The following is a 21,362-nucleotide window of genomic DNA, read 5'->3' on the forward strand; positions in this document are numbered from 1 at the left end:
CACTGGAACGGGCCCTGCTGTGAAATATTATATCAATAAATGTTGTAATTACATGCCCCTGTTAAACAGGGACAGAAAACTTTAGCCTTAGGTGGCGGTGGTGGTGGCACAACACTGTAAAGCCTCACAGATACTCTTGTTGAGCATAGGAACGCTGTGAAATAATAGATTAAAAATTGTAATTACGCGCCATGGGCAGAAATATTGGGCCTTAGGCAGTGGTGGTGGTGCCCTGAACCAAAAATATTCTTAGAAGCTATCATCATGAAGATTGAGGAGGAATAGGATAGTCACTCAGCATAATAATATAGTCACTCAGCAAATGCAGTCTTCAAGGGATCCCACATCCATAGAAAAATCAATTGGTTACATCAGCATCAGGTGCTTGGTAGCTGGTGATCCAAGACTGATTCATTTTTATGAATGTGAGCTGATCAACGGAGTCTGTGGACAGGCACACTCTGTGATCACTGGATGCAGGATAGGCCAGTAGTTCAATTGCATATTGAGCAAGCTCCGGCCAATGGTCCATCCCCAAGACCCAGTAATCCAGTGGATGTTTGTTCTGTTGTAAACGTCTCCAAGTCTGATCTTGCCCCTAGATATTCCTATACCATGTAATTCAGATGCTGTCGATGGTTGCTGGAACTGATCAGACCTTGGCACTGGGGACTGAGGAATTGTCTGAAGGCATCGGTCAGCCAGCCACCTTCTCCACTGCTCTTTCTGCGACTGAACGAAGCCTCAGCAACACATTGTCCAGCACCAGGAAATTGTAACCTCCCAGGCTCTGGAAACGCATTGCACAAACCTTTCTGCAAGCCTCCCGAAGGTGTTTCATCCTCTGCTCCCTCTGGGAAGGCTGGATAAGTTCTGTAACTTTACCCTTGTAATGTGGATCAAGAAGGGTTGCCAGCCAGTAATGATCCCTCTCCTTGATACCACAAATACCAGGGTCCTTTTGCAGGCTTTGCAGGAACAGGGAGGATCAGGGAGGCTATGCCGCTTATGTAAATAAGTCCTACTCTTTCTCCCAATGTTCTGCCTCAAGTGCCCTGTCCATTATTCCATGAAGCGTGTGCTCAAACAGGAAGACAAGAGGGAAAGTATCACTAATGCATGCACTGTCACTGCTCACCATCCTCGTGGCCTCCTCAAATGGTGACAGGACAGTGCATGCATCCTTGGTCATTAGCCACTGGTGTGGCAAAAAAAAGCCAAGCTCTGCTGACCCTGTCCTGGTGCCATACTCACACAGGTACTCATTGATGGCCCTCTGCTGCATGTGTAGCTGCTGCAGCATTGCCAATGTTGAGTTCCACCTGGTGGGCATGTCACAAATGAGGCAGTTCTTGGGCAGGTTGCATTCTCTTTGAATGTCAGCCAGCCAAGCACTGGCATTATATGACCAGCTGAAATGAGCACAGACTTTCCTGGCCTGCCTCAGGAGATCCCATAGGCCCGGGTACCTGCTCAAAAACCATTGCACCACGAAATACAGGAAATGAGCCAAACAGGGAACATGGGTCAAGTGTCCCTGTCGGAGGGCAGAGAGGATGTCAGTGCCATTGTCGCATACAACCATTCCTGGCTGAAGCTGGCATGGTGTCAACCACCTCTGAGGCTGCCCCTGCAGAGCTGACAGAATCTTTGCCCCAGTGTGGCTCCTGTCCCCTAAGCAGACCAACTCAAGCACTGCATGGCATCTTTTTGCCTGAATGCTTGCGTAGCCCCTTGAATGCCTACGGAGCACCGCTGGTTCAGAGGACAAATCTGCAGAGGAAGAGGCCATAGAGCATTGGTGGCTAACCAGTGGACCAAGGGCCACATGTGGCCCGCAGAGCCCTCTGAAGTGGCCCGCGACCTCCTGCTCTGGAATGGCGGGTTAGCAAGACCAGATCGTAGGTTGCCGACCCGTCATACCACAGCATCAGTGTTGTGAATGAAGCAGGCGGTAGAGGAAGAAAGTGGCTGCAGAGCAGAGCCCCATTAGCCGATGCTTCCTGTACAGCGCTGGCTTTTGCCACAGGCAGAGTCTATGGCAAAGTTCAGTTAACCTACAGGATAGACACAGGGGCACTATGCTGCACCACAGCACATCAGTGTGAAAGCAGTTTAGGCCCTTTTCATATGATCAGCCCTACCCAATTGGACCCTCGATTCACCTCTACAGAGCGGCAGATGTAAACAGACTTTTGTCCATTTACTCCCGCTTGCCTCAATCCGATCCTAAAAATCTGATAAAAAAAATAGAAGGGAATTTGTCGCCTTCCATCTGGGTGGAAAGGATCAGAGGGCCTATAGATTTGCCGTGACCTGCCATCCACCCGCTCTGCTCATTGTGGCCCACGACTGGTTACCAAGTTGCCTAAATGGCCCTCGCTCTTAAAAAGGTTGAGCATCCCCGCCATAGAGGAAGAAGAAGAGGAGGGGGTGGAGGAGAGAGCTGTGGCAGAATCACCACTACTAGCATTTTGGAGGTGTGTGAAAATGAAAAAAAACGCGCTACTCAACAATGGGAGTTTGAAAACCAAAAGCGGATAAAAATACCAATGGCTTAGGACAAATCCTATAATATCTTATATCATTAGGTTGCTGTCACCCACAAGGAAAAAAACTCCAATTGGGGTTTCTTCCAAAAAATAAAACAATATGAAAACCGGGGTAATTGGCGCTACCTATTTACCAACATTAATTCTCATTCCAACTAAATGAAGATAATTCCTTCTTCCGGGATTCCTCAAATCCTTTAGAGCCCTACTTGTTTCTATTAGAATCAAGAAAAAACAACAACAAGAACAACTCCTGCTGGAATCTAATACAATCACATAGATGGTCTAATGTGTGTCAACCACAGCCCTACAGAGTATGGTAAGTATATATAATCTGAATAAATCATGCATACATCCTATAAATAAAGGAAGATGAGCTACATACCAAAAAATGGTGCTATGTGCGATTTTCCAAAGTTACAACTATGCTAAAATGTCCCAAAAAAATCTTCCTACCGGAAATTGGAACTTGATTACTGAAAATGACAGATAGATCCAGTAAAAAAAGAGGAGAGAACTAAAAACCAAAAAACAAACCAAAAAACAAAAAATATATGTATATATATGTTGCTAGGTGCGATATTGCCTTAAAATCGCATTAATGCCAAAATATAATTATACTAACAAACTGCCATTAAAAAAATATATACAGTTAGGGCCATAAATATTTGGACAGTGACACAATTTTCGCAAGTTGGGCTCTGCATGCCACCGCATTGGATTTGAAATGAAACCTCTACAACAGAATTCAAGTGCAGATTGTAATGTTTAATTTGAAGGGTTGAACAAAAATACCTGATAGAAAATGTAGGAATTGTACACATTTCTTTACAAACACTCCACATTTTAGGAGCTCAAAAGTAATTGGACAAATAAACATAACCCAAACAAAATATTTATTTATTCAATATTTTGTTGCAAATCCTTTGGAGGCAATCACTGCCTTAAGTCTGGAACCCATGGACATCACCAAACGCTGGGTTTCCTCCTTCTTAATGCTTTGCCAGGCCTTTCCAGCCGCAGCCTTCAGGTCTTGCTTGTTTGTGGGTCTTTCCGTCTTAAGTCTGGATTTGAGCAAGTGAAATGCATGCTCAATTGGGTTAAGATCTGGTGATTGACTTGGCCATTGCAGAATGTTCCACTTTTTTGCACTCATGAACTCCTGGGTAGCTTTGGCTGTATGCTTGGGGTCATTGTCCATCTGTACTATGAAGCGCCGTCCGATCAACTTTGCACCATTTGGCTGAATCTGGGCTGAAAGTATATCCCGGTACACTTCAGAATTCATCCGGCTACTCTTGTCTGCTGTTATGTCATCAATAAACACAAGTGACCCAGTGCCATTGAAAGCCATGCATGCCCATGCCATCACGTTGCCTCCACCATGTTTTACAGAGGATGTGGTGTGCCTTGGATCATGTGCTGTTCCCTTTCTTCTCCAAACTTTTTTCTTCCCATCATTCTGGTACAGGTTGATCTTTGTCTCATCTGTCCATAGAATACTTTTCCAGAACTGAGCTGGCTTCTTGTGTTTTTGGGCAAATTTAACTCTGGCCTGTCTATTTTTGGAATTGATGAATGGTTTGCATCTACATGTGAACCCTTTGTATTTACTTTCATGGAGTCTTCTCTTTACTGTTGACTTAGAGACAGATACACCTACTTCCCTGAGAGTGTTCTGGACTTCGGTTGATGTTGTGAACGGGTTCTTCTTCACCAAAGAAAGTATGCGGCGATCATCCACCACTGTTGTCTTCCGTGGACGCCCAGCCCTTTTTGAGTTCCCAAGCTCACCAGTCAATTCCTTTTTTCTCAGAATGTACCCGACTGTTGATTTTGCTACTCCAAGCATGTCTGCTATCTCTCTGATGGATTTTTTCTTTTTTTTCAGCCTCAGGATGTTCTGCTTCACCTCAATTGAGAGTTCCTTTGACCGCATGTTGTCTGGTCACAGCAACAGCTTCCAAATGCAAAACCACACACCTGGAATCAACCCCAGACCTTTTAACTACTTCATTGATTACAGGTTAACGAGGGAGACGCCTTCAGAGTTAATTGTAGCCCTTAGAGTCCATTGTCCAATTACTTTTGGTCCCTTGAAAAAGAGGAGGCTATGCATTACAGAGCTATGATTCCTAAACCCTTTCTCCGATTTGGATGGGGAAACTCTCATATTGCAGCTGGGAGTGTGCACTTTCAGCCCATATTATATATATAATTGTATTTCTGAACATGTTTTTGTAAACAGCTAAAATAACAAAACTTGTGTCACTGTCCAAATATTTATGGCCCTAACTGTATATATGTGTTCGTGAAAATATAGTTCAAATCCTGGATGTGAAAAATAAATATGAAAGTGCAAATACTATTACAAACATATATAAAAAATATATATATATATAAAAAGTGCATCAAAAAGTGCAGGTGAAAAAGCAAAGAATCAAAAAATCAATCAATCAATCAGTAAACCAGCAAATTAAATAACACAATCCGTAGTGAAAAAATGTATATGCTTAAAGATGATGACACTCAAAAGATAAATTAATAGAGAATCAAGAGAAAAAAATAAATATAAATAAACAATAAAAGTAAAAAAATAAAATTAAAGATAAAAATAAAAATACAAAAAATAGTGTCCAGTTATCCAAAAAAATCTTCAATGGTGCAATTGCAACATAAAATGTTCAAAAGTGACTTTAGTGCTTCTTTTGCAATTTTCAACGTGACTTCCGTGTTCCCCCACAAGATACCCCACTCACCAGAAGAATACACCCCTGCAGGGGTAATTCGCCTTAAGATCAAAGTCTGCCGATATCCAGCTCCTCAATCGCATCCAGAGGGAGATTCCATATATCCTCATAAGAAAAAAATTGTAGCCTCCATAGTGTAATTTGTATAAAAAATCAATTTATTGCCACAAAAGATATTAAAAAACAGTAAAAAACACAATAAAATAAAGGGTGAAAAAACAAATCTCATATAATGAGAAAAGATGTGGAGACACAATCCACTAAAAAATCTAACATATGTTAGTTAATGGTATCGTTCCAGAAAAACAGATTGTATATAGTAGAACCAAGCTGAGGGAAAAATAATAATAAACAACACACTGATGGCTCTCTATCCCAAAAAACAAAAAACTATGAGTGCAAAAAACACTTTAGGGCAATGTCCCGGAATATATCCTGTTACACATAATCACTCTAGTTTTAGAAATCCCCCAGGGATAGAGCCCTTCTAGCGTGAGTCCCAATTCAGCGGTGGAAGCCGTTCGGTGGATACGCAGTTTCAGCTTGCACTCCAACTGCGTTCCAACCACCGTCGGCGACCCGAAACTGACGTAATAGGCGTAACTCCGTCGAACGCGTTTCGTCACTGACGTCTTCAGCATCGCAGCTGAAGACGTCAGTGAAGAAACGCGTTCGACGGAGTTACGCCTATTACGTCAGTTCTGGGTCGCCGACGGTGGTTGGAACGCAGTTGGAGTGCAAGCTGAAACTGCGTATCCACCAAACGGCTTCCACCGCTGAATTGGGACTCATGCTAGAAGGGCTCTATCCCTGGGGGATTTCTAAAACTAGAGTGATTATGTGTAACAGGGTATATCCTGGGACATTGCCCTAAAGTGTTTTTTGCACTCATAGTTTTTTGTTTTTTGGGATAGAGAGCCATCAGCGTGTTGTTTATTATTATTTTTCCCTCAGCTTGGTTCTACTATATACAATCTGTTTTTCTGGAACGATACCATTAACTAACATATGGAGGCTGAGTGATTTTTTAGTGGATTGTGTCTCCACATCTTTTCTCATTATATGAGATTTGTTTTTTCACCCTTTATTTTATTGTGTTTTTTACTGTTTTTTAATATCTTTTGTGGCAATAAATTGATTTTTTATACAAATTACACTATGGAGGCTACAATTTTTTTCTTATGAGGATATATGGAATCTCCCTCTGGATGCGATTGAGGAGCTGGATATCGGCAGACTTTAATCTTAAGGCGAATTACCCCTGCAGGGGTGTATTCTTCTGGTGAGTGGGGTATCTTGTGGGGGAACACGGAAGTCACGTTGAAGATTGCAAAAGAAGCACTAAAGTCACTTTTGAACATTTTATGTTGCAATTGCACCATTGAAGATTTTTTTGGATAACTGGACACTATTTTTTGTATTTTTATTTTTATCTTTATTTTTATTTTTTTACTTTTATTGTTTATTTATATTTATTTTTTTCTCTTGATTCTCTATTAATTTATCTTTTGAGTGTCATCATCTTTAAGCATATACATTTTTTCACTACGGATTGTGTTATTTAATTTGCTGGTTTACTGATTGATTGATTGATTTTTTGATTCTTTGCTTTTTCACCTGCACTTTTTGATGCACTTTTTATATATATATATATATTTTTTATATATGTTTGTAATAGTATTTGCACTTTCATATTTATTTTTCACATCCAGGATTTGAACTATATTTTCACTAACACATATATATATATATTTTTAATGGCAGTTTGTTAGTATAATTATATTTTGGCATTAATGCGATTTTAAGGCAATATCGCACCTAGCAACATATATACATATATTTTTTGTTTTTTGGTTTGTTTTTTGGTTTTTAGTTCTCTCCTCTTTTTTTACTGGATCTGTCATTTTCAGTAATCAAGTTCCAATTTCCGGTAGGAAGATTTTTTTGGGACATTTTAGCATAGTTGTAACTTTGGAAAATCGCACATAGCACCATTTTTTGGTATGTAGCTCATCTTCCTTTATTTATAAGATGTATGCATGATTTATTCAGATTATATATACTTACCATACTCTGTAGGGCTGTGGTTGACACACATTAGACCATCTATGTGATTGTATTAGATTCCAGCAGGAGTTGTTCTTGTTGTTGTTTTTTCTTGATTCTAATAGAAACAAGTAGGGCTCTAAAGGATTTGAGGAATCCCGGAAGAAGGAATTATCTTCATTTAGTTGGAATGAGAATTAATGTTGGTAAATAGGTAGCGCCAATTACCCCGGTTTTCATATTGTTTTATTTTGGAGGTGTAGTGGTGGAACAAGTTCCAACAATATTGAACCCTGTCCTGCATCCTTTCCAGCTGCCAGCAGAGTTAACCAGTGCACCGTGAAGGAAAAGTAACATCCCTGTCCAAGCCTGCTGGATCATGAGTCAGCGGTAATATGCACCTTACTGCTGACCGCCCTGTCCAACAAGGCCAAGACATTGCCTTCCACATGATGGTAGAGAACCAAAATGGCCTTCCGTGAAAAGAAATGGTGTTTGGGAATATGCCACTGAGGCACCACACATTCCACATATTCATGAAAGGGGGCAGAGTCTATGTCAGAAACCATGAACCAGACCGAGACAGAAGTACAGTAAAATCACACTTGTTTATTAATAAAAATAAAAAGGTAAGCGTAGTCAAAGCATAGCCAGAGTCCAGTAACCGGATCAAGTAGTCAGCCAAGTCAGATTTCAGTAGCCAGATCGGGTAATCAGCCACGCCGCTAGAGTTCAGTAACCAGATCGGGTAATCAGCCAGGCCAGAAGTCAGGGATCCAAGTAGAGGAACTGCAAGCAGGATAAGGAGCCAGAAGGGATGTCAGCAAAGCCAGTCTTTAAACAGGGATGCAGGAGATGGTTTGTGATGTGACCAAGGCAAATGCAGGAACAAAGTGAGCTGGAGATCTTTAAGTAGGCAGGACTGACGAGTAGCCTGAGAGCTGGCAATTAGCTGACATCTGAGCGGCCAGCTCAGAGAAGGAAGGGCTAAGCAAGGCCTGACAGTACCCCCCTCCTCAATGACCCCTCCCCCTCGGGGGACCACTGGGCTTGAGGGGAAAACATCTACTGAAATCACGGAAGAGGGCAGGCCACCAGAAAAGTAGTTGCAACTGCACTAGGGGTCCACGGCATTGTGTACACTACCAGAATTGTAATAACAGCTATGGGTGTACTGTATTGTGTACACCACCAGAAAAGTAGTAGCAACTGCACTATAGGTGCACGGTACTGTGTACACCACCTGAAGTATATTAGAAAAAGTACACCAGGAATGGCCTGTAGTCAGATATAGCTAAAATGGATGCAGTGGAAATATATATACAAGACTCTCTGTATATATATATATATATATACATATATAATAAACTACAGCTAACTGAATAACCTGCCTGCCTGAAGTATATAAGAAAAATTACACCAGGAATGGCCTGCAGTCAGATATAGCTAAACTGGATGCAGTGGATATATATAGCTCTAGATATAGATATATATCTCTTAGCTGAGGGCGCTGGGATTGGCCAAAGCATGCAGGTCATGGTGCATGCTTTGGCCAATCATCATACAGAAATGCACTGCGCCCCATAATGTTCTGTTTTCCATGAACAGACGAACAGCCAATGTTCGAGTCAAACTCATGTTTGACCCAAACATAAAGCTCATCCCTAGCAGTGAGTTTTTTTTTCTGCCTCTAAATGCTTCTGCCACTAAACTCCTCTAAATCCTATGTGTGCAAGTGCACATAGGGGAACATACTAAAACATTTCATGTGAAAATGGCTTAATGTAGCTTAATGTTTAACAAAGTGCCTAAACCTCAATCAATTGCCCTGAAACTTTGCTCAGCATAAGTTTTTAGCTTTCCAAACCTATCCTAGAAGTTTCATGCATTTCGGTGTTCCACAAGCCAAATTAGGGACATTGCACTTGTTTTTTGGGAAGCTTAATGTGGCTTAACGTACAAACAAGATGTTAAATGTTATCCAATTTCCCCCAAACTTCACACAATAGAAGACTCTACCCATGCCAACAGATTATGAAAATTTCAGCTCATTTGGTAAATCACACCAAAATGTATTCACATTAAGCTCTATTTTACAATGCTAAAAAAATTAATGTGGACAGCTTAAAGCTGCAGTACACACAAAAATTGAACCTCTGCTTTTTGGAACCCACCCCCCTTCCGATGTCACATTTGGCACCTTTCAGGGGGGAGGTGGTGCAGATACCTGCATAATACAGGTATTTGCACCCACTTCTGGGCATAGATTCCCACGGGAGTCTATGCCTCTTCCCTGTCCCCCCCACTGTCTGCTGGGAAACACACAGGTCCCAGAGACAGCAGGGACTATCTGGATTGCACAGCGCAACTCGCACATTCACAGTAGGGAACCGGGAAGTGAAGCCGCAAGGCTTCAGTTCCTGATTCCCTTACCGAAGATGGTGGCGGCAGCACCCAAGAGCCGAGCGTCAGAACGGCTTTGGGTGCCGACATCGCTGGCGCCCTGGACAGGTAAGTGCCCATATTTTAAAAGTCAGCAGCTGCAGTATTTGTAGCTGCTGACTTAAAAAAATAAAAATAAATTGGTGGGCCGAAAAAAGAGCTTAATGTACCATAATGTGCCTAAACCTCAATCAATTGTCTTGAAACTTTGCACAGCATAAGTTCTCAACTTCCCAAACTTATTCTATAAGTTTCATGTATTTCGGTGTTTCACATGGCAAATTAGGGACATTAAGCTTAGAGGCAGGAAAAATAAAATGCCAGGCGCTCGGGTTTCAAGTGAAAAAATGTCCAGTGTACATGAGCCCAAATACTAACTAGGTCCAAACTTACTGAACTTTCAAGGTCAGATGACAGCAGGCACTGAAACACTGGGATATAAGCAGATACTGTATGCTACATTTTTGAAAGTGTCACATAGGTTATAAAATCTCACAACTTTGCCAAAATTGCAATTCCTTTCGTAGCATAATGCATGGACCATTAAAGATATATTTAGGAACAAGCTAACCACTTGTATGGGAATCCATTTGTGTTTATCCATACGTTCAAATCTTTAAAAATTTGAATTTAATCTTGACATGATACTTGATAGTCTAGATTGCTAAAATATGTCATCCTAAGTAGATCTGAAAAATCCCTGAGTAGTCAGAGATTCTCCCAACCCAATCCAACATTTTTATGCATTGAACATATCCATATACTTTAAACTGATTACTACTTGGCCAGCTATCAGCCTCCATTATATTTGCTTGTATAATAGTTATTTATTTAATCTTGGAATCTTTGGACAAATGCCTTCACTGTGTGCTGAATTTGTAACATTTATTTGACCTTTTTTCATTCTGGAAGCCAAAACCTGACAGTGTTTTAAAATGAATTGCAACAGTATACTCATTATAAAAGGAAAAGACCAGGGATGAGCCAAATGTACTTGGGTTCAATTTGAGGCAGGTTCGGCAAATGTTACTAAAATGTGAATACTGAATCTAAAACCCATTAAACTCAAAGGGAGCAGAATGTTAAAAAACAGTAACGGATCTCAAAACCAAGCTCTCTTTCCTGTACAACCCTGTGCTCTATCCAGCCTGGACTTCACCATCCTCCTTTAGGATATGGTCCTCCACAAATCTTATTAGAGCACATAACTTTATGGCTCCCAATGGTATAAAACCCTTTTCTGCCCTTAGAAAAAAACCTTTTCTGCCCTTCTTCCGAGATTTTTACTTACCTTCAAATTAAACACTTCCTCACAAATTTAATCACCAGGGACACCTCTGCCCTTTCCATGTCTATTTTCAAACAGACATGCAAAAATGACCCACACAAACAGGGCCTAATTTCAGCCCTTTACATCCAACTACCACACACTGGCTCCTCATCCACCCCCTCTTATACCTCCTAACACTAATTGGTGCAGAATGGTCAAATATCTGGCAAGCCACAAAATCATCCTCAGAATATTGTGGCACTTGAAACTAATTACAAAGTTATGACCCATTGGTACTTGGTCCCTGCCAGAACCACCAAATGTGTTCCCATATACCCCCCTACTTGCTTTAGAGGTTATGCAAACCAAGGGACCCACCCCCATATCTGGTGGTCATGTCCAACAGCACAAGTTTTTTGAAACTCCATATTTGGCATGCTCTCCACCCTCTTTGACACATCTCTAGCGCCTGATCCGTCTATAGCACTGTTGAAACTAAAACCACCTTCCTTAACACAATGCCAGATTAAGCTTATATTGAAGATTACAGCAGCCAAACAAATCATCGCTAAATCTTAGAAGTTCCCCACCCTCTGTGTCCTTGCAGTCAAAAACAAGGTTACACAAGCCATGATCCAATGCGAAAATTGAAGCGGTTGTTACAGACAGAGTTGCCAAATACAAGACCCTATGGTCCCCATGGGTAAAGCACTTTCTCTCACCTGCATTCGATGAATCTCTTCTGCTTCCATGAGTAATTGCCTTAATGGAAAGTTCCCTGATGTGCTCCACTTAGCACGTTCTAGGGACACCTGGGATTTCCTTGCCCCCACTCCTCCCCCCTTATTCCTTCATCTTCTCTTCTCGCCACATCGCCCCCTCTCCTCCTCCCCCGGCTCCGTCTCTGTATTTATCTTTCTATCTTTACCTGTAAAACCAACTTCCTTTATTAGGTGGCCAATTATTGGTTATACTTAGGAATGTTGTTTGTTTATTGTTTCACTATTGCTATGCTTGGTGAGTCATGTTTAGTCGCTATCTGCTCACATGCAGGCCAGCAACTGCTTCATATGAATGAGCCTACTAGACCTTTAGATATGCCTCCTCATGTCAAATACCTGCTTTCCACACCCACATAGCTATTCATAAGTTAATTGATTTTGGCTACTACACACCTGGTTGTAGTCCATTTATGGACCGAAACCTACTTTTATTGTATCATACATTACCTAATAAAATGTTTGAACAATAAAAAAAAAAACAATAAGGGCAATTTCTTAGGCTAATAGGCAATTTGAATGCTTTATTTGCAACATTAAAAATGGAAAAGTCCGTCAACCACTTCCCGCCCGACCAATGTTGATAAACATCTAGGCAAATGGGAACATATACCCACCCCTGGGATGTGCAGTGGCACAATCTGTGACACAGCGGGTCACAGTGCTCTGTACAGGGCTGATCGCTCACTAGTAAACCACTTTCATGATTGGTGTCTATTCATGATAGCATTGTTTAGTATTCTGATCTTTGTGATTGGTCACAGTGATTGCATGGTACAGGACCAATCCAATGACCCTTACCATGTGATAGCTGTAGCCAATCACATCAATCACAATAGTAAACAAATAATCATGAATGAAAGCCAAAATGATTGATTTTAGAGTGATCATCAATATAATAGCAATCAAAAAATGCTGATCACCTCCCCAGGTTAGTACAGTGCCACTATGGTGACACTACACTACTCTGGTGACAGTATGTAAATAAAGAAATTGTAAAAAAATATATAATTTTTGTGTAAAAATAGCAAAAATTCATTCACTATGGTTAGTTGGGTGGGATCAGGGCGCACTCTCTGTGTTCCGAGCCCACACTATTATGAAGCCTATTAGAGCCTCTGGCTCTAATCGGGTGCTCCAAAAAACACCCCTGTCATAGGAATTCATGTGCCTGGCACCCTGAAAGGGGCTGGGCCCATGTTTAGGGAGAGCGGCGGAGGTGGTGGGGGGGTGACGCCCGTGCGCCCACAATGCATGGCCCGTCACTGCATCAAGCCCATATCCTTGATGAGGGTTTGGTATTGATGTCAAGGAAAAAAGAAAATGGCATGTGATCACCCCCAAATCGGATGAATTTTAAGTGGGAACCCCACACAAAAATAGAGCAAATAAGTGTGGAGTCCCCCAAAAAATTCCACAGACTCTTATCCAAAAATGAAACATGCAGGCCAGGAAAGGGGGGTGATCATGCACAATCCTCCTCCCTGCAGAACAATGCTAAGCTATATGCCCTCAACTTTGAGGGATGGTACCTTGGCAGGGAACACGCCCCAAGCAAAGCTATTTGACCCTATTTTGATGAGGACAGGAGCCTCTTGCCCACAGCCCTGGCTCAGTGAATGTGGGGTTTATAGGCTAGGTGCTTATTGGAATGTGGAAGGCCCCTTTAACAATAAAGGGGACCCCAGATAGCAGTCCCCACTATGTAAATGAACATTTGGCAAATAGATCCTCTCCTGTCAACTGCTTGCCTGGATCTGGTGGACAGGTCAGCATTACCAAAGGGATGGGGTCTCCCTGGTTACATCATTGCCTACATATGGAAATGGCCATATGATCATGAATTCAACCATAACTGGTTAGATAGGGGCAGGATGTGCAGGATAGGTGATCCCTCAAGAGATGAGTTTTCAGGGACTGTTTAAATGTAGACATAGTAGAAGATAGCCATACAGGTAGGGAGTTCCAGAGGATGGATAAGAGAGGCTTTGGAGAAGTCCTGGATGCAACCACTGGAGAAGGTGATAAGGGAGCTACAGAGCAGGAGGTCTTGGGAAGAGCAAGATTACAGTTTGAGTGATATTTTGAGATGACGTTGTTAATATAGCTGGGGGCTGAGTTGTGGGTGGCTTTGTATGTTGTTATTAATATTTTGAATTGTGTACACTGGGCAATCGGAAGCCAGTGGAAGGATTGGTAGAGAGGGGTGGCAGGCACTGAGTGGTTGGTAAGAAGGTGGATGAGTCCGGCAGCAACATTCAATATAGACTGAAAGGGCAATAGTCTGTGTGGGGAGTAAGACTGTAATAGTTGAAGTGAGAGATAACAAGAGAGGAAATTTTAACTTGGTGGTATATTTGGTTAAGAAACTGCATATTTTGGAAATGTTACAGAGGTGATAGAGGCAATATTTGGACAGTGATTGGATGTGGGAATAAAATAAGAGGTCACCAAGATTAAGCTGAGGGAAGGATAGGTGTGCTATTGATCTCAATGCAAAGGTTGAGCAAGGGGGCACACAGGAGTACATAAAGTAGAGGAAGGAGGCACTTGGGTATGTAAAGTTCAGGAAGAGTGTACATGGGTAAATATTCCTTGTAATCTGAAAGGTGTGCCTGCACACTCAGTGTCCAAGTGAAATAAATGACCTACCTCACTGTACAGGCACCTTACTTACAATGGCAGACAGTTGTGCCTTTCATAGTACAGGGCTGAAGAAGAACAGGCTCATCTCTTTTTGTCTTTCCCTAAGTTTTACAGTTAGAGAACCTGGGGTCCTTGAATTTTGTCTGCAGGTGGTAACTTCGAATATATATATTAATTTAGTTATAATGAAGTGTTTAGGGATTTGGTTTCTTTTAAATCGTGTTTCCTTGTCTTAGTAATTGCTATATATATTCTTGTGTGTTTTCAACAAGTGAAATATTCAATTTTTTTTCAACTATATTTAAATATTGTGTATTACTATATAACCTTTTGTAATGCAGAGCTCTCAAGAGGACAAGGTAGGCTAAAGGACTTGGACTGGGGAAATGGAGGGGGATCATTTCAGAGAAGCATACCAAGGCACACTGAGAGCCTTCCCTGGCTTCAGGATTACGCCCATCAACTGTCATATCTCTATACAAATAAAGTTCTCTTACTAATCAATAAAATTCTGTCAAAAGGATTACAGCTGGTAGGTTGGTGCTAAAGTCTGGCTCCCAATAATAAAGTGAAATTAGTTTATCCTTTCTTTCTTTCTTTATCTTTTTCTTTCTTTCACTTTCTTTCTTTTCTCTCTTTCACTTTCTTTCTTTTCTCTCTTTCACTTTCTTTCTTTTCTCTCTATCTCTCCTTCTCTCTTCCTCAATACCATTGTTTAGCTTGGTTATGTTACCAATTTAGATAGAATCAGTGCTTTTTAGAATTCTGCTTTCCCTTCTTTACCTTGTGCAACTTGTTATGGCTTTATAGTTTCTTTTTGTTCTTTTTTATGCATGCATAGTATTAAATGATGATCTGTACTTACCATTTCTACAAGATTACTTGGATGCTGTGATTTCCAGTTTTGTGGCAGGACACAGATTTTTTTTTTTTTTTTTTTTTTTTTTTTTTTTTACAAGAAAACTAATTATTTTATCTACTGAACACAATGTATTTCACCTTTTCACATTAATATTCCAGTGGTTGGAAGGATTATTTGCTGGAAAGCTGTGTCTTTATGATTAGAAAGTGGTAAGCCTCCCCAGTGGTATGATTGACTTCAGGGCAGTAAATAACAGCTTAGTAGCTCCTTTAAGGCCATCTGGCACTCTATTGTCTGACGACAATAGTTTATGTTTGTACAGTTTTTCACTTTAAGTATGTTCTGCTGCTTGAGAAACATCTTTTGCAAAGCTGAGAAGTAATAAATCTTCCGGGGGTTTCTGAATGAATTCCTGGAGTACATAACATAGCAAAATAAGGAATAATTTATTTGGGCTATTTGAATTAAAGCTGTCTGAATCCACACTGGGAACATTTCCCATTCCCCTGTCTTTTTCTCAATTGTACAGGAATTGAAAGGAAAACTCTCAAGTGGACACATAAACAACAATAAACATGTCTTTTGTGGCTAGGACAAGGGTTAGAACCCCTGTTTATATTTCATTATGTAGCGCCGGCTCCTGAAGAGCATGCGCTATGTTTTTTTGAAATTTAATGTTACACCTGAACTGCAGTTTGGTTTGGGTATAATTATTCCAAAATTGGACCTCAGAATCAGTCTGACTGGACTATAGGGTGTTCAGCCTGGCCATAGGGGGCACTGTCTCTTCTGGCAGGCATGGAAACACAGTCTGGTTCGGTGCTTTAAGGTTACTTTCTCTCTGAGCCCGCCCAGTGGGAGTGTCCCTCTTGCTGTGCTTTCTGGGAGAGGGTACTTAAGATGCAGATGTCACATGGTTCGGGGTTCGGGCCAGAAGTATGTTCTGACTCCATGGTCCTGGTCCTCCTGACCAGCCCCCAGGAAGGCTATGGCCTGGAGTGCGGATCCGCCCGACTTTATGTCTCCGGGCTGGCTAGCCCGAGGCAAGGAAACGAAGGAAAGGATTCGGAGGTGGTTCGGTGCCGTCTCCGGTTGTGGAGAGGCCCAGCAACTTCGTAGCTATCCAGGGGAGGACTCTTCAGAAGAAGGCCACATACAGGTTGGCTTCTTAGCAAGAGCCTGGTGAGGTTGAAGGACCTAAGTGAATCCAATCTCGTGGGTATCGCCGAACCGGCTGAAAGATACTGGTACCACATGAGTGTTCTACAAGTCCAAGTTTCCTACATGTTCTACAACAACGTCTGTGGCAGAGACCTATTCCTACGTGTTCTACAACAAAGTCTGTGGCAGAGACTTATTCCTGATTTAAGCACCTTGTTGGCTGCTAGGCCTTGTGAGAGAGGGACTATGCAACTTGAGTGAACATCCAGCTGTGAATGGCTATTCTCTGGATTCAGTCAAAGTAAGCAAGTCCTTTATTATTGACTTTGACACTAAGAGTACCTGAACTTTCTTCCTAACCCACTGATCCTATACTAAGAGACTGTTCGTTAACTACATTTTTGCAAATAAAAATCCCTTTAAGCAAATCTGTCGCCAGTCTCTAAAGTTTCTGGGCCATCTACCATGGGAAACCCCTAGACGCAAATCGAGGAGCAGAAGGTAACGGTAAGCCCAAACAAACCAGCAGTTCCTTCGGGGGTTAGTGCTACAATTATTACCTCTGTATACCCAGAGATTTCACTTCATGTCCAAAAGACATGTGTGTCAGGATATAAGAGGATGTCTCCACAACAGGACCTGAAAGGTAATTTAATAGGAACGTAACCTATAATTAAAAAAAGTGTGACGATTCTAGTGCCTTCCAATGCTATCCATCTTTAAAAAGGAGTTGGGTTTTAAATGGATACCTAAATCCCCTTTTACGGTTTTATAGCGGTGCTGGTGATTTACTGGTGATTTTTTCCCCTGGAGTTTTAGGACCAGGTGTCAGTTTCCCCTATAGTTTTTCTTTCTTTGTGGAGTAGAGGGATTCTCTCTGTTTGAGCTGAGTTATATCCTGGAGTTGGCCTTCACCTTTTAGACAGATGGACATTTTCAGAAAGTACACTTTGATATGATGCAGAATTCACAGTTGACTTGATGATTACAAGTAGTGATGGGCCGAACACCAGCCCCCCCGGTTTGGTTTGAAGCAGAACTTCCAAACATGACAAAATCGCGGACCTGAACTGCAAACCCCATTAAAGTCTATGGGAATCGAACTTGAAAATTCAAAAGTCCCCATTTTTAAGGCTTATTGCAATTTATTGGTCATAAAAAGGGTATGGCGGCCTGGGTACTGCCCTGGGGGACATGTATCAATGCAAAAAAATATTGTTTTTAAAGGAGCATTGATTTTAATGATGCTTAAAGTAAAACAATGAAAATTAAAAATTCCTTTAAATATAGTGCTGGGGGGAGGGGGGGTACCTTAGTCTGCCTGTAAAGTGGCACATCTGTCTCATGTATACAGTGCCTTGAAAAAGTATTCCTACCCCTTGAAATGTCCCACATTTTGTCATGTTACAACCAAAAATGACAATGTTTTCTGTATTCTATTGGGATTTTATGCGATAGACCAACACTAAGTGGCAAATAATTGTGAAGTAGAAGGAAAATGATACATGGTTTTCAATTTTTTTTGCACATAAAAATCTGAAAAGTATTGGCATGCATTTGTATTCAGCCCCCCTTTACTCTGAGTCCAGCTGTGTGTAATTTAACCACTTGACCACTGGGCACTTAAACACCCTTAATAACCAGACCAATTTTCAGCTTTCGGTGCTCTCACATTTTGAATGACAATTACTCAGTCATGCAACACTGGACCTATATGAAATTTTTGTCCTTTTTTCACACCAATAGAGCTTTCTTTTGGTGGTATTTAATCACCGCTCGTTTTTTTTTTTTTTTTGTGCTATAAAAGAAAAAATACAGAAAATTCTGTAAAAAAATGAATTTTTCTTTGTTTCTGTTATAAAATTTAGCAGATTAGTAATTTTTTCTTCATAAATTTTGGCCAAAATTTATACTACTACATATCTTTGGTAAAAATAAGTACAAATTGATGGATATTATTTGGTCTTTGTGAAAGTTATAGAGTCCACAAGCTATGGTGCCAATATCTGAAAATTGATCACACCTGAAGTACTGATGGCCTATTTCAATTCTTGAGACCCTAACATGCCAGAAAAGTACAAATACGCCCCAAATGACCCCTTTTTGGAAAGAAGACATTCCAAGGTATTTAGTAAGAGGCATGATGAGTTTTTTGAAGTTGTAATTGTTTCCCACAATTCTTTGCAAAATCAAGATTTTTTTTACTTTTTTTTTTTCACAAAATTGTCATATTATCAGTTTATTTCTCACACACAGCATATGCATACCACAAATTACACCCCAAAACACATTCTGCTATTACTCCCGAGTATGGCGATACCACATGTGTGAGACTTTTACACAGTTTGGCCACATACAGAGGCCCAACATGCAGGGAGCACCATCAGGCGTTCTGGAGCACCCAGGACAATTCTGACATTTCTCTCCTACATGTAAAAATCATCATTTATTTGCTAGAAAATTACATAGAATCCCAAAACATTATATATGTTTTTTTAGCAAACACCCTGGAAAATACAATGGTGGTCATTGCAACTTTTTATCTCGCACGGTATTTGCGCAGCAATTTTTCGAATGCTTTTTTTTGGAAAAAAAACAGTTTTGTGCTAAAAAAAAAAAAAACAGTAAAGTAAGCCCAATTTTTGCATAATGTGAAAGATGAAGTTACGCTGAGTAAATAGATACCTAACATGTCACTCTTCAAAATTGCACACGCTCGTGGAATGGCGTCAAACGTCGCTACTTAAAAATCCCCATATGCGACTATTTAATTTTTTTTTACTGGTTATATGTTTTGAGTTACAGAGGAGGTCTAGGGCTAGAATTATTGCTCTCGCTCTAACGTTCGCAGCGATACCTCACATGTGTGGTTTGAACACCGTTTTCATATGTGGGCGGGACTTACGTATGCGTTCGCTTCTGCATGCGAGCACATGGGGACAGGGGCGCTTTAAAAAATATATATATATATTTTATTGTTCATTTTACTTTATTTATTTTAGTTTGACATTTTTTTCCCCAAAAATACATTTTTTGATCACTTTTATTCCTATTACAAGGAACGTAAACATCCCTTGTAATAGGAATATGGCATGACAGGTCCTCTTTACAGTGAGATATGGGGTCAATAAGACCCCGCATCTCACCTCTAAGCTGGGAAGCCTAAAAAAAAAAGATTCTGGCTTTGATCGTATTGGCGAGTCGGTAGAAGCACCGGAGGGCGGCGGGAGGGGGGGGAATGTCTATGGCTGGGTATTGCAGGGTATCACCGACTATGGCTGGGTATGGCTGGGTATCTCCGAGTATGGCTGGGTGTCTCCGAGTATGGCTGGGTATCTCAGAGTATGGCTGGGTATCTCAGAGTATGGCGTTGCAGAGTATTGCATTGCAGGGTATTGGCGGGTGTTGCAGAGCATTGCAGAGTGTTGCAGGGTATTGGCGGGTGTTGCAGGGTATTGGCGGGTGTTGCAGAGCAATGCAGAGTGTTGCAGGGTATTGGCGGATGTTGCAGGGTATTGCAGAGTGTTGCAGGGTATTGGCGGGTGTTGCAGAGCATTGCAGAGTGTTGCAGGGTATTGCAGAGTGTTGCAGGGTATTGCAGGGTATTGCAGAGTGTTGCAGGGTATTGCAGAGTATTGCAGAGTAATGGCAGGGAATTGAGGGGTTAATTTTCGGTGAGCAGCGATGTGGGAACTGCAGATGCAGCCCACATCGCTGCTGACACTGATCTCTTCCCCCTCCGCTGTTCCGATCGGTACAGAGAGGGGGAGGGAGGAACCGGCGTTTTAACATGACGCCGGTTTGTTTACAAGTGATCACTCCGTCATTTGACGGAGCGATCACGTGGTAAACGGCCACGATGAGCGGCCATTTACCGTGATCCGTGATGCGCCGGGTCCTGTGGACCCGGCAGTCACGGAATGCTCTCGAGTGCGCGCCCCAGGGGGCGCATGAGAGCGGAATTCTGGGAGGACGTCATATGACAGCCTCCCAGAGTTAAACAACCGCCCTGTAGCCGTCATTCGGCTATGGGCCGGTTGTTAAGTGGTTAATGTCAGTATAAATACATCTGTATTGTAAATCCCTCAGAGGTGTGTTAGAGAACTTTAGTGAACAAACCGCATGATGAAGGCCAAGGAACACACCAAAGGGATAAGGGATAAAGTTGTGGAGACATTTATAGGGATAGGTTATAAAAAAACTCTCTAGATGTAGCTAGAAGTTTTATTTTCCTTCCACTTCACAATTATGTGCCACTTTGTGTTAGTCTATCACATAAAATCCCCAATAAAATACATTTACATTTTTGGTTGTAACATGACAAAATTTGGAAAATTTCAAGAGGTATGAATACTTTTCAAGGCACTATAGAACCTGCTGCAGCAAAACTCACACATATAAAGAAGAAAAATAAATTTAAATAGATTTTCCCATCTGCAAGCCTTTGCTGGCAATACAAAACTGGGGTTCCCCAATCTATACCAAGCCCCCTTGCCAAAATGTTTAAATAATTGGTGTGGGGTCTCCCCTAAACTCCATACCAGGCCCTTATCTGAGCAGGCAGGCCAGCAAAAGGGGGAAGATGAGGGAGCGCCTGAACAATACCAAGCCACATTCCTTCAACTTTGGGGGGGGGGGGGGTACCTTGCCAGGGAACAAACCCCAGGCAAAGCTCCTTGTCCCTATGCTGATGAAGACATGAGCCTCTTTCCCGCAACCCTGGCTCTGTGATTGTGGGGTTTATGGGCTGGGGGCTTATTGGAATCTGGAAGGCCCCTTTAACAATAGATAGGTGATCCCTGAAGAAATTCATTTTCAGGGATTGTTTAAATGCAGACATAGTAGGAGAAAGCC

This window comes from Lithobates pipiens, unplaced genomic scaffold (genome assembly GCF_037356315.1).
Source record: "Lithobates pipiens isolate NorthernLeopardFrog02 unplaced genomic scaffold, aLitPip1_a1.2 Scaffold_8, whole genome shotgun sequence".
NCBI lineage: Eukaryota > Metazoa > Chordata > Amphibia > Anura > Ranidae > Lithobates > Lithobates pipiens.